Consider the following 11,788-nt stretch of genomic DNA (forward strand, 5'->3'; position numbering starts at 1 on the left):
GCTCGCTGCGTCGGCACTTTGAAGACACGCACGCGTTCGGGGAGACCTCCTCTACCACACCACACTCTCCGCTAAGCGGTAGAGGTGTAAAATAAAAATTTGATGGCCTTCCAGTGTGGCTAGACATAGAAAAAGTGACATTTTCAGACATTTTCAAACTCTAGTTGGCGCTGGAGAGCAGACGGCTCGCTGCGTCGGCACTTTGAACACACGCACGCGTTCGGGGAGGCCTCCTCTACCACACCACACTCTCCGCTAAGCGGGAGAGGTGTAAAATAAAAATTTGATGGCCTTCCAGTGTGGCTAGACATAGAAAAAGTGACATTTTCAGACATCTTCAAACTCTAGTTGGCGCTGGAGAGCAGACGGCTCGCTGCGTCGGCACTTTGAAGACACGCACGCGTTCGGGGAGACCTCCTCTACCACACCACACTCTCCGCTAAGCGGGAGAGGTGTAAAATAAAAATTTGATGGCCTTCCAGTGTGGCTAGACATAGAAAAAGTGACATTTTCAGACATTTTCAAACTCTAGTTGGCGCTGGAGAGCAGACGGCTCGCTGCGTCGGCACTTTGAACACACGCACGCGTTCGGGGAGACCTCCTCTACCACACCACACTCTCCGCTAAGCGGGAGAGGTGTAAAATAAAATTTTCATGGCCTTCCAGTGTGGCTAGACATAGAAAAAGTGAAATTTTCAGACACTTTCAAACTGTAGTTGGCGCTGGAGAGCAGACGGCTCGCTGCGTCGGCACTTTGAACACACGCACGTGTTCGGGGAGACCTCCTCTACCACACCACACTCTCCGCTAAGCGGGAGAGGTGTAAAATAAAAATGTTATGGCCTTCCAGTGTGGCTAGACATAGAAAAAGTACAATTTTCAGACTCTAGACAAGTCCCATTTTCAGTGTGGCCACAGTGGCCTTAATGCCCCAGCTGACACTACCACTTTAATAACTACCGGTAGTAACTGTGGATCTTCCATCATGGGAGAGTATTCGAAGATGAGTATAAGTGCCCCACACAGAAAGAAAAATAAGAAAGATGTCACATATAGTATACCATATTCAGGGTTTATAGGCCTATATGTGTAGATAAGTAGTATACAGTATATGCAACCTAATAAAGCCCTTATATATTGGCATATATGCCAATATATGCCAACTAGATTTTGCTTCTATCCCCGACCAGAAAATGTGTGTAGAAATAATACAATAAACCTCCTATATCCACATACAGTTTAATACATTTGCATTATGCACATGTGAGCTTGTAGATCTTCTATTTTCAAAAGATATTTATTTATGCATTTGAAAACTTGAAATGGGACATTCTGCACAATGAGTAATTTTACTTTTGATACTACAGTAGTAGTAAAATGTCTGAAAATGTCACTTTTTTGAGCGGGTGGCTGCACTGGAAAGCCATCAAATTTGTGCTGACGCAGAGAGTGGCCTCCCGTCCAGCGCCCACTAGAGTCTGAAAATGGTACTTTTTCTATGTCTAGCCACACTGGAAGGCCATCAAATTTTTATTTTACACCTCTCCCGCTTAGCGGAGAGTGTGGTGTGGTAGAGGAGGTCTCCCCGAACGCGTGCGTGTGTTCAAAGTGCCGACGCAGCGAGCCATCTGCTCTCCAGCGCCAACTAGAGTTTGAAAATGTCTGAAAATGTAACTTTTTTGAGCGGGTGGCTGCACTGGAAAGCCATCAAATTTTTATTTTACACCTCTCCCGCTTAGCGGAGAGTGTGGTGTGGTAGAGGAGGTCTCCCCGAACACGTGCGTGTGTTCAAAGTGCTGACGCAGAGAGCGGCCTCCCGTCCAGCGCCCACTAGAGTCTGAAAATGGTACTTTTTCTATGTCTAGCCACACTGGAAGGCCATGAAAATTTTATTTTACACCTCTCCCGCTTAGCGGAGAGTGTGGTGTGGTAGAGGAGGACTCCCCGAACGCGTGCGTGTGTTCAAAGTGCCGACGCAGCGAGCCGTCTGCTCTCCAGCGCCAACTAGAGTTTGAAAATGTCTGAAAATGTCCCTTTTTTGAGCGGGTGGCTGCACTGGAAAGCCATCACATTTTTATTTTACACCTCTCTGGCTTAGCGGAGAGTGTGGTGTGGTAGAGGAGGTCTCCCCGAACGCGTGCGTGTGTTCAAAGTGCTGACGCAGAGAGCGGCCTCCCGTCCAGCGCCCACTAGAGTCTGAAAATGGTACTTTTTCTATGTCTAGCCACACTGGAAGGCCATCAAATTTTTATTTTACACCTCTCCCGCTTAGCGGAGAGTGTGGTGTGGTAGAGGAGGTCTCCCCGAACGCGTGCGTGTGTTCAAAGTGCCGACGCAGCGAGCCGTCTGCTCTCCAGCGCCAACTAGAGTTTGAAAATGTCTGAAAATGTCCCTTTTTTGAGCGGGTGGCTGCACTGGAAAGCCATCACATTTTTATTTTACACCTCTCCCGCTTAGCGGAGAGTATGGTGTGGTAGAGGAGGTCTCCCCGAACGCGTGCGTGTGTTCAAAGTGCTGACGCAGAGAGCGGCCTCCCGTCCAGCGCCCACTAGAGTCTGAAAATGGTACTTTTTCTATGTCTAGCCACACTGGAAGGCCATCAAATTTTTATTTTACACCTCTCCCGCTTAGCGGAGAGTGTGGTGTGGTAGAGGAGGTCTCCCCGAACGCGTGCGTGTGTTCAAAGTGCCGACGCAGCGAGCCATCTGCTCTCCAGCGCCAACTAGAGTTTGAAAATGTCTGAAAATGTAACTTTTTTGAGCGGGTGGCTGCACTGGAAAGCCATCAAATTTTTATTTTACACCTCTCCCGCTTAGCGGAGAGTGTGGTGTGGTAGAGGAGGTCTCCCCGAACACGTGCGTGTGTTCAAAGTGCTGACGCAGAGAGCGGCCTCCCGTCCAGCGCCCACTAGAGTCTGAAAATGGTACTTTTTCTATGTCTAGCCACACTGGAAGGCCATGAAAATTTTATTTTACACCTCTCCCGCTTAGCGGAGAGTGTGGTGTGGTAGAGGAGGTCTCCCCGAACGCGTGCGTGTGTTCAAAGTGCCGACGCAGCGAGCCGTCTGCTCTCCAGCGCCAACTAGAGTTTGAAAATGTCTGAAAATGTCCCTTTTTTGAGCGGGTGGCTGCACTGGAAAGCCATCACATTTTTATTTTACACCTCTCTGGCTTAGCGGAGAGTGTGGTGTGGTAGAGGAGGTCTCCCCGAACGCGTGCGTGTGTTCAAAGTGCTGACGCAGAGAGCGGCCTCCCGTCCAGCGCCCACTAGAGTCTGAAAATGGTACTTTTTCTATGTCTAGCCACACTGGAAGGCCATCAAATTTTTATTTTACACCTCTCCCGCTTAGCGGAGAGTGTGGTGTGGTAGAGGAGGTCTCCCCGAACGCGTGCGTGCGTGTGTTCAAAGTGCCGACGCAGCGAGCCGTCTGCTCTCCAGCGCCAACTAGAGTTTGAAAATGTCTGAAAATGTCACTTTTTTGAGCGGGTGGCTGCACTGGAAAGCCATCAAATTTTTATTTTACACCTCTCCCGCTTAGCTGAGAGTGTGGTGTGGTAGAGGAGGTCTCCCCGAACGCGTGCGTGTCTTCAAAGTGCCGACACAGCGAGCCGTCTGCTCTCCAGCGCCAACTACAGTTTGAAAATGTCTGAAAATGTCCCTTTTTTGAGCGGGTGGCTGCACTGGAAAGCCATCAATTTTTTATTTTACACCTCTCCCGCTTAGCGGAGGGTGTGGTGTGGTAGAGGAGGTCTCCCCGAACGCGTGCGTGTTTTCAAAGTGCCGACGCAGAGAGCCGTCTACTGTCCAGTGTCCAATTTGTAAAGGCTATGCACTTCAGTGAACGGCATTTAGCCTATCTATTAGATGTTAAAAGAAAAGTCATTAAAACGTTATTTTTACACAGAATCATTATTTTCGTTGTATAGCTTTAATTAAATGGTTAATCTATATTTGTAATGTGTATATCACAAATTATTCGTTTTTCAATTACGTTAGGGGTACTCGCCACCGGAAGTCTTATATTTGCTGACACTAAATTTGTTCACGGAACATAGCCAAGGCTAGAGGCTTTATTCCCGAACGGAAACAACCAGAGGCTCCCATGGAAGAGTCCTGTTGCCTAGCAACAGAGCGCTGCATGCTAAACCAAAGCTTTTCACCTGGGTAATCTAATCTCCCTGTAATTTCCTCTCCAGTCTCCAACACATTGCTATCACAATACTATCCCTTTCCCGGATGATTACCAAATATGTATAATATATGATCTTAGTCTGATAATACATCAGCTTATTTTTGCTAGTTGACGTTGAGTACTTGTTGCTAAACCAGGCTATCGAGAGACACCCAGGGTCGCTAACCATCCACACACTCATAAAAACACGATGCAAGTCAGTGAAATTATGTAAATATCTCACCAATGTCAGCTCCTATTTTCAGCTGCGTGGGGTTCTAGAGAGACAACAAGCTAGAGGTATAATATTATAATATTATATAAGGCTTTAACGCTGAATAACGAGAATCAATCCTCTTGATGCTGTCAACAAGCACTTCCGACCCAACATTTTCAAAATAAAATCGCATTCTACTTTTAATCTTGTGAGTACAGCGCATGAAACATCTGAGCGAGTCACGGGTGCCCTCTGCTGGTAAGATGGGGGAAAGCTTAGCAGCAGAGTTCTCAAATAGTTTGCAAGAAAGAACGCATCAAGTGCACCAGTGGGGGTCCGCATACGGAGGGAGGTCCGCTGGACCGCTGTCAAAGCACAGCCCATGCCCACCACGTTCTCATTCAGAATCAGAACAGCGCGAGCTAGAGGCGCAGCTGGAACTAACAGAACTGGATGTCATGAAGTGAAGACAAGTGAAGTTAGTAAAGTGCAGTGAAGTGAACATATGAACTGACATTTACAGGGATTTTCCCAAACGTCACGTCTCTCTTGTCTTTCTCGACTCAAGGCAAAGGTAAGGTTTGAATTGTGTATTCGTTCCTTCTCTTTTGAGACTATTAGGGGCATATAGCCTATATGGTAAGTTCTAGTTTGTTATTATTGTGATGTTTAGCCTATAGCCTACTATCTTAGTCGCAACATATAATGTATGACAGATTGGGGATAGGATAATGGATAAACTAACGTAATCAATTTGAAACCTTTCTGTGACAGTTTTTATGACCTGCATGCATGGGGTCAAATAATTTTGGTTTCCACTATGGTTGTTTTGGGGACCCAGTGATGATCAGAATTCATTGCATTCAGAAATAAATATGGGCTGGAGAGTATAGGCTATTGCATTTTTAATATCAATAAATACAGTAGCTTCCAGTATGTCTGTATTCTGAATCTGAATTACTTGTACAGTTGACACATAATATTGCCCAAACTGAGCCCAATAAAAAAAACATCATCAACAAGTTTGAGATATTCTCTCTCTAATCTATGCCTATACTGTATCTGTTCTGTCTCAGGTCTGTGTTGTGGTCCATGGGTGCTATGGTCCCACGGTGCTTAATTATTAGCCTGCTGGGAACTTGTTGTTTGGTTGTGTGTATCGCCTGGAGCTTACGTAGGTGTAGGCTACTGGCAGATCTGTATCATGATCACACACACTTGAAACTCAAAGTAAATTAACAGTGGTATGTGTGTGGCTCAAGTCACTATGTCAGAGTGGGTCAATATCTCATTCCCAATTGTGATTAGTTGCCCGGTTTTTGTGGCATCTTCATTCAGTCAGTGCAGTAGGCCTACTTTGGTTTCATCACCAATGTTCTGGGCACTAGAAACACTAGACTTATACAGTAGTAGGCTACACTACATTCCCCATGCCTGTCCTTCCCCTCCCATCACCTCCCTTGCAGTAGGGAGGTGCTGAGTGCACCAGTCGGAGACATTCCCAGTTCCATTTAGCTATTTCTCCTCCACCTCCCATTTTCTTACTCACTTCTCTTTTCTATCTCCTCCTCGTGTGAATTTGGTAGGGGTGTGGGCACTGATGCATGCAACAAAGAAGAAGCATTTTCTACATATTCCTCAGTAATTGTGTAAGTTTGCTGTGTTGTACTTTTTGCGCAATTGGCTGCCAAGTAACTCTTGGTGAGAGTGGTGAACCGTTATCCACTGCCTCTGTAACAGCCCGGCTGCATTCCCCTTCACCTCTCTTTTGTTATTGTTGCTATGCAACAGTTCATATGTTGCCCTGCAACATATTACATGTCAGAGAACAGAATAAGAGTTTCACTACTATGTTATCAACAGTAACAATAGAGGTTTCAGCTAGGGCCGGGGGGCATCATTCATGCTGTTCCTTAGGAGATGCTGGGCATCATTTATCCTAACAAATGTGTGCAGTGTTGTTTCTTTAAACTTCATTACCACTACCCTTGTGGGTGGGCTAATCCAAGGAATTTGCACAAAAAAGTGCTTAAAAATGCTTTGCATGTATATTGTGTTGCGTGAAATGCATACTGTCTTTGTAGCAGGATGTGTGAGCAGGATATGCACATGAATTATTATTATTTTATTAGTGTAAAACAAGCTCAATCAGTTCTCATGCCAGTTTCAGGTTCAGGTAAAGTATGAGATAAAGCCCAAATACACCTGCTTACATTCCTTCTTGTTAATCTGAACACATTGAACTCATACTGGTATTTCTATGCAGACCAAAGGCCCCGGCCCTAGCCAGCAGGGTGTTGGGAAATGTTTCCAAGTCCATTTAGGAAGTTGCTTTGAACTGGCACAAGTTAATAGCCTTCTTTATTACCTACCTAGATGAACATGCACACACACAATGCTTCCCACCTTACCCAAACACACTAGTTATCAGGGCCATCCCACGGGTCAGCTTTGGAATGTTTGCTCTGCTCACTGGCACATGGGGGGTGGGGGCCGATAATAGCAAGACGGCGAGGGTGAGATGAATCGAGACAGTGAGTGTGTTTGTGGACATGAACAGTGTGAGATATGTCAGTACAGTAGGAAAAAGCAAGAGCAAAGTCACTGTGTAAGCAAACAGACGAAGGATAAGAACCAGGAACGCAAAGGCTGGATGAATACACAGAACGGAGAGAAACAGAAAGTGCCCATTCTTCTCCTACCACTAGTCTATTGATCTTTCAGCTGTTAGCCTAAGAGTAAGAACCAAGTGAAACTGTAAAACATTACCTGTTTTATGGTTAGCATCCACAAATCTCTGAATGTGACTAGTAAATGAGCTGGAGTGAAAAAGCAAGCATACGATTTAGATGTTTTGTGAAAATGGCCATTTAGCATGAAATAAAGTGACAATATGTGTGCAAATGTGACAATATCGACATATAACAATTAACAAACATCGATGTGTGGTCCATATAGATAATATGATGACACTGGAAAGACATAACACCCAGTCATAGATTCATACTGATGAACAGGTTACTTTATTCCTTGGTTCTCAAAATGTTATCTTGTTCTCTGTGTTTATCCTGCTGTTACCAGATAACAAAATCATGGGTTCTGGTTTTGTTTGGTTCTTGGTCTGCTCTCTGGACAAAGAACGTCTGAATTTCACAGGAATTAAGGAAAATTGGCAGAGCAGCATCCATTGTAATACAGTGTGAGAGATAGTGATTGGAACAGATAGAGGAAGCCTTTATTGATACAGATGGTGCAGGGATTTCTGGGTAACGGACAGAGACAATCCACTTCCTGTTTCCCTGGCAAGAATGAGACAGACTGCAGAGGTGTGTGTGTGTGTGTGTGTGTGTGTGTGTGTGTGTGTGTGTGTGTGTGTGTGTGTGTGTGTGTGTGTGTGTGTGTGTGTGTGTGTGTGTGTGTGTGTGTGTGTGTGTGTGTGTGTGGTGTGCGTGCGTGCGTGCGTGCGTGCGTGCGTGCGTGCGTGCGTGCGTGCGTGGGTGGGTGGGTGTGAGAGTGAGAGTGAGAGAGAGAGAGATTTTTAGACTTGGCTTAGTAGGTCTCGACTTGAAGTCTAACTTTCATTGATTTTGTCATTACGACCATGACCGTGTGGCTGAAAATAGCTACCTTGTGTGAAAAGTCTGAGTTTGGCAGGGTCATGGGACCACACAAATCATTATACTGTAGTTAACATTCCAGTGAGCATGGATGTGCTCAGAATGTGTCATCATGGCAATCTATACATTTCTAGGTAACTTATACACTGTGCAATTAGAAAGGTTTTAAAAGGAAGAGAGATGAGTTTGAATACTGTCTGTGACTATATTGTGACATGAACAGGAAAAGTGAAGTTTCGAGCACACTCTTCAGATTCGAAAAGCTGGCCTATGGGTGGTGCACCGGTGCTAGAGGAAAGGCCTTGCTAAGTGCATTATGTTTCATGACAATCTTCCCATTAGATTAGAGTATGTGCGGATGGTGCGTACAATTAGAAATATAGGCAGTCACTGGCAGTGGCAGTGTGGCAGTCGAGGAAATGACATTGCATTCAGTAGGGGTATCCTTCAGGGTTCATGCCATATGCATATGGCAATCCTCCTGTCAGATTTTGTGATATCTTGGGTGAAAATATTATCATCTTTGGAGCAAAATGGTGCACAGCAAATGCCATGGCAATCCGGCTAGTAGTTTTTGGGAGATATTTCGTTTGGGAGTAAGGTGGAGCAAATGGAAAATCAGGCTTGCCTAATGGTAGCACATGGGGGCACTAAAATTGGTGGTTCATGAAGATGCACAGAAATCTCTGACAATCTAGGCCCACAAGATCAGTTTTTTGGAAGATTGGAACCAAAATGTTGGATGGACTTAGATCCCCATTGCTAGCGGTGCTAAAAACGACCTGATTATTCTGGAGCATGTGTATTAAAAGTAAATTATCTGTTAACAAATTACCCCAAGTTTAATTGAATGGTCAGAACTGCTGCTACATGGACTAGCAGGACTACTGCTAGAATCTTGCAACCTTAGTATTCAGTGTCAGTACTAAAAAATGCTGAGTCTATGGACTCTTTTGTGAACCGATACTATGTTAATGACAGTACAAAGACAGGAAGAGAGAGGTCACTACTTCCTGTGTACCCAACTCTGCTTACAGAGGTCACTTCCTGTAGCCAGGGCACTGTGGTGCCACACACATCCGGTCTGCTTGTCTGTCTCTATGTTCTACGATGTACAGTAATACTGTATATCGTAATATACCGTGCGTGCGTGCTTGCATGCGTGTGTGTGTGGGTGCGTTTGCGTATTGCACAATTTATCACAAATCGTTGAAATTATATTTTCCTGTATAATTGATTGATTGATTGAAGTATTTATTAGAAGTTTGCGTAGGGAAAGGTACAGTTTCATGACAGTACAGTTCACTGGTACAAGGTCAACTAAAAGGTAACTCAGGTAAGACGAAGCTTATTTTCATTGTGATACTTCTCTTTAACTCATATAACATTGAATGACAGACAGATAGAACACAGTTCTATGCAGTAGATATCATCAGAAAAAAAGAAGTAGGCCTATTTACAATGAAGGGTCAGGGGAGGAGCAGCACCTGGCTGCAGACACTAGGGTCCTGTTGATGTCCACGGGAGACAGGAACATCAACAAGTGGCAGGAAGTGACCTCACAGTGTCAAGTGACTTCATGCCGCTTGTGGAGGTCACGTGACGTCTCTGCCTTGCAGTCCAAGGCACTACAGTCCCTTTGAGCCGCATTGTCGCTATGTGTACATGTTATCTTTTATCTTTTAGACAACCCAACTCTACCCCCTAACCCTAAACAGAACCTCCATGGGGTAGAGCAAGAAAGAGGTGTGAGGTCACTTCCTGCCACTTGTTGATGTTCCTGTCTCCCGTGGACATCAACAGGACCCTAGTGTCTGCAGGCAGGTAGTCTTGCAGGGGAGGGTAAGGTTAGGCTAGGTTTATTGTTACCAGTTTTGAGTGGCAGCCGCCTGTAAGTGGTTTTTCAGATCGGTTTTAAAGGAAGTTAGGGATTTACACTACTTTAAGGCCTTCGGTAGGGTGTTCCGAATTTTTGTGGTATAGCAGGAGAACGAATTTGACCCTTTGTTTGAACCGAATCTGGGTTGAACATGGTCTGTGGCGCTGCCTCTGGTGTTGTAATTGTGGACATGGACATCCTTGACGTATTGGAAGTATTTTGCCAGGTACATGGGTATCTTAGTGGCGGTGTAGTGTATCTTGTACACCAGGCCCATTGCAAGATGCTGTACTCTGTCATCTACTTTGAGACACCCCACCCCGCTTTAATCACTCCCAAAGACACTGGCTCATACTCTGGCTGTAGACCTGTCTTTCCTGCTTTTCTACACTGGGAGGCAGTATTTAATAAGGGGAGTTAGGACAAAATGTGCCCACCATGAGTAAAACATATCATGACTTTAACAACTTCATGGTATTTGTTATGATTGGACACCACCCACCTGGGTCAAATAGTCTGTGTACACTACAGCCACACAGCCAAATGTGAATTATGCTGAATTTATGCTCCGTTGGATGTTGTATTCTGCTTTGGAGTGGACCAAACCCTCTCACCTCTCACTGTTTTTCATCAACTACTGTATAACTGTTGGCCCAAATGAGTTATGAAGCCTATTCTTCATTTGTCCTGATTAGACATTCAGTACCATGTTTGTTTTATTATGAAAAGTTCCTGTTTATTGGTAATCCTGGTGAATTAGAACTTTGATTTACTTTTATTGGTGGTTCAAAAAGCTGAGCCTAATGGGTGTAACCGGTGTATTTGAAAACGCTGTTGGGTCACTGTCCTTAGTACCAGTATGTGTAGGTGTCTATCTTGAGCCATTTTCTCTACACCTCTGTCATTTCATTACTCATTAATTTCTCTTTCTTGCATCTATTTCCATACATAATTCTTACCAGATTAGCATCCCTGGGGGCCCCTGGGCACTGAAGCTCTAGAGCCCTTCCAACTGCGGCTTAAATCATCCCAAGCACTTATATGACTGTAAACAACAATGCAAATATAATAATAATAATGCAACAGGCTTACAAGAAAAGTTAGTCATATGTATCCATTGGCTGGCGTTCATTAGAAATTGAGTTCTAATCATGTGACTGACCTTCATGAAATTGCTACTCCATCCTCCAAAGTCAAGTGCCTATGTGGTAGATGCCCTGACGGTAGGTGACAACGGAAAGAGAAGAAGAAAGAGGTGTGTAGAATCATTGTCAACATACTTGGGCCTAGTTGACTCCAACCAAATCATTGTGCAATAGATACAATCACTGGAACAATGGCAGGTTACTAATGACATCATACAATTCTTGTTGTTTTACACACACGCACACGCACACACACACGCACACACACACACACACACACACACACACACACACACACACACACACACACACACACACACACACACACACACAGGCCCTGACATAAACACACAGTGCGCAGACACAAACACACAGAGCACATAATGACACAGACCCAAGAATAGCAACTGACAGAGAACTAGTGTTGAACAATTGCATACTGTTTGTGCCGTTGTGTAATAAGCTTGCAATCAAGTCCTATCCTGAATTTCTTTTGTTTTATGCATCCTAATGTCATTGCACAGTATGTTCTGTGTAGAGCACATTGAGTTGCTGTGTTATTGCTGTGTGTTGCCTAACCACGTCTGTCTTTTCAAATTACAGAACAATTTCCAAGCCTCCGTACATTTCTAAAATCCTGGAAAAAACAGCTCTTTTATATTTACTGTATAATCTTTACATGAAAAACAATATTTTTGAAAATCTGGGTTTAAAGCTTTTCATAGCACAGAGTCTGCAGACTCTTCACTGCTTAAAGTT

The sequence above is a fragment of the Nannobrachium achirus genome (assembly GCF_963921795.1).
Source record: "Nannobrachium achirus genome assembly, chromosome: 11".
NCBI lineage: Eukaryota > Metazoa > Chordata > Actinopteri > Myctophiformes > Myctophidae > Nannobrachium > Nannobrachium achirus.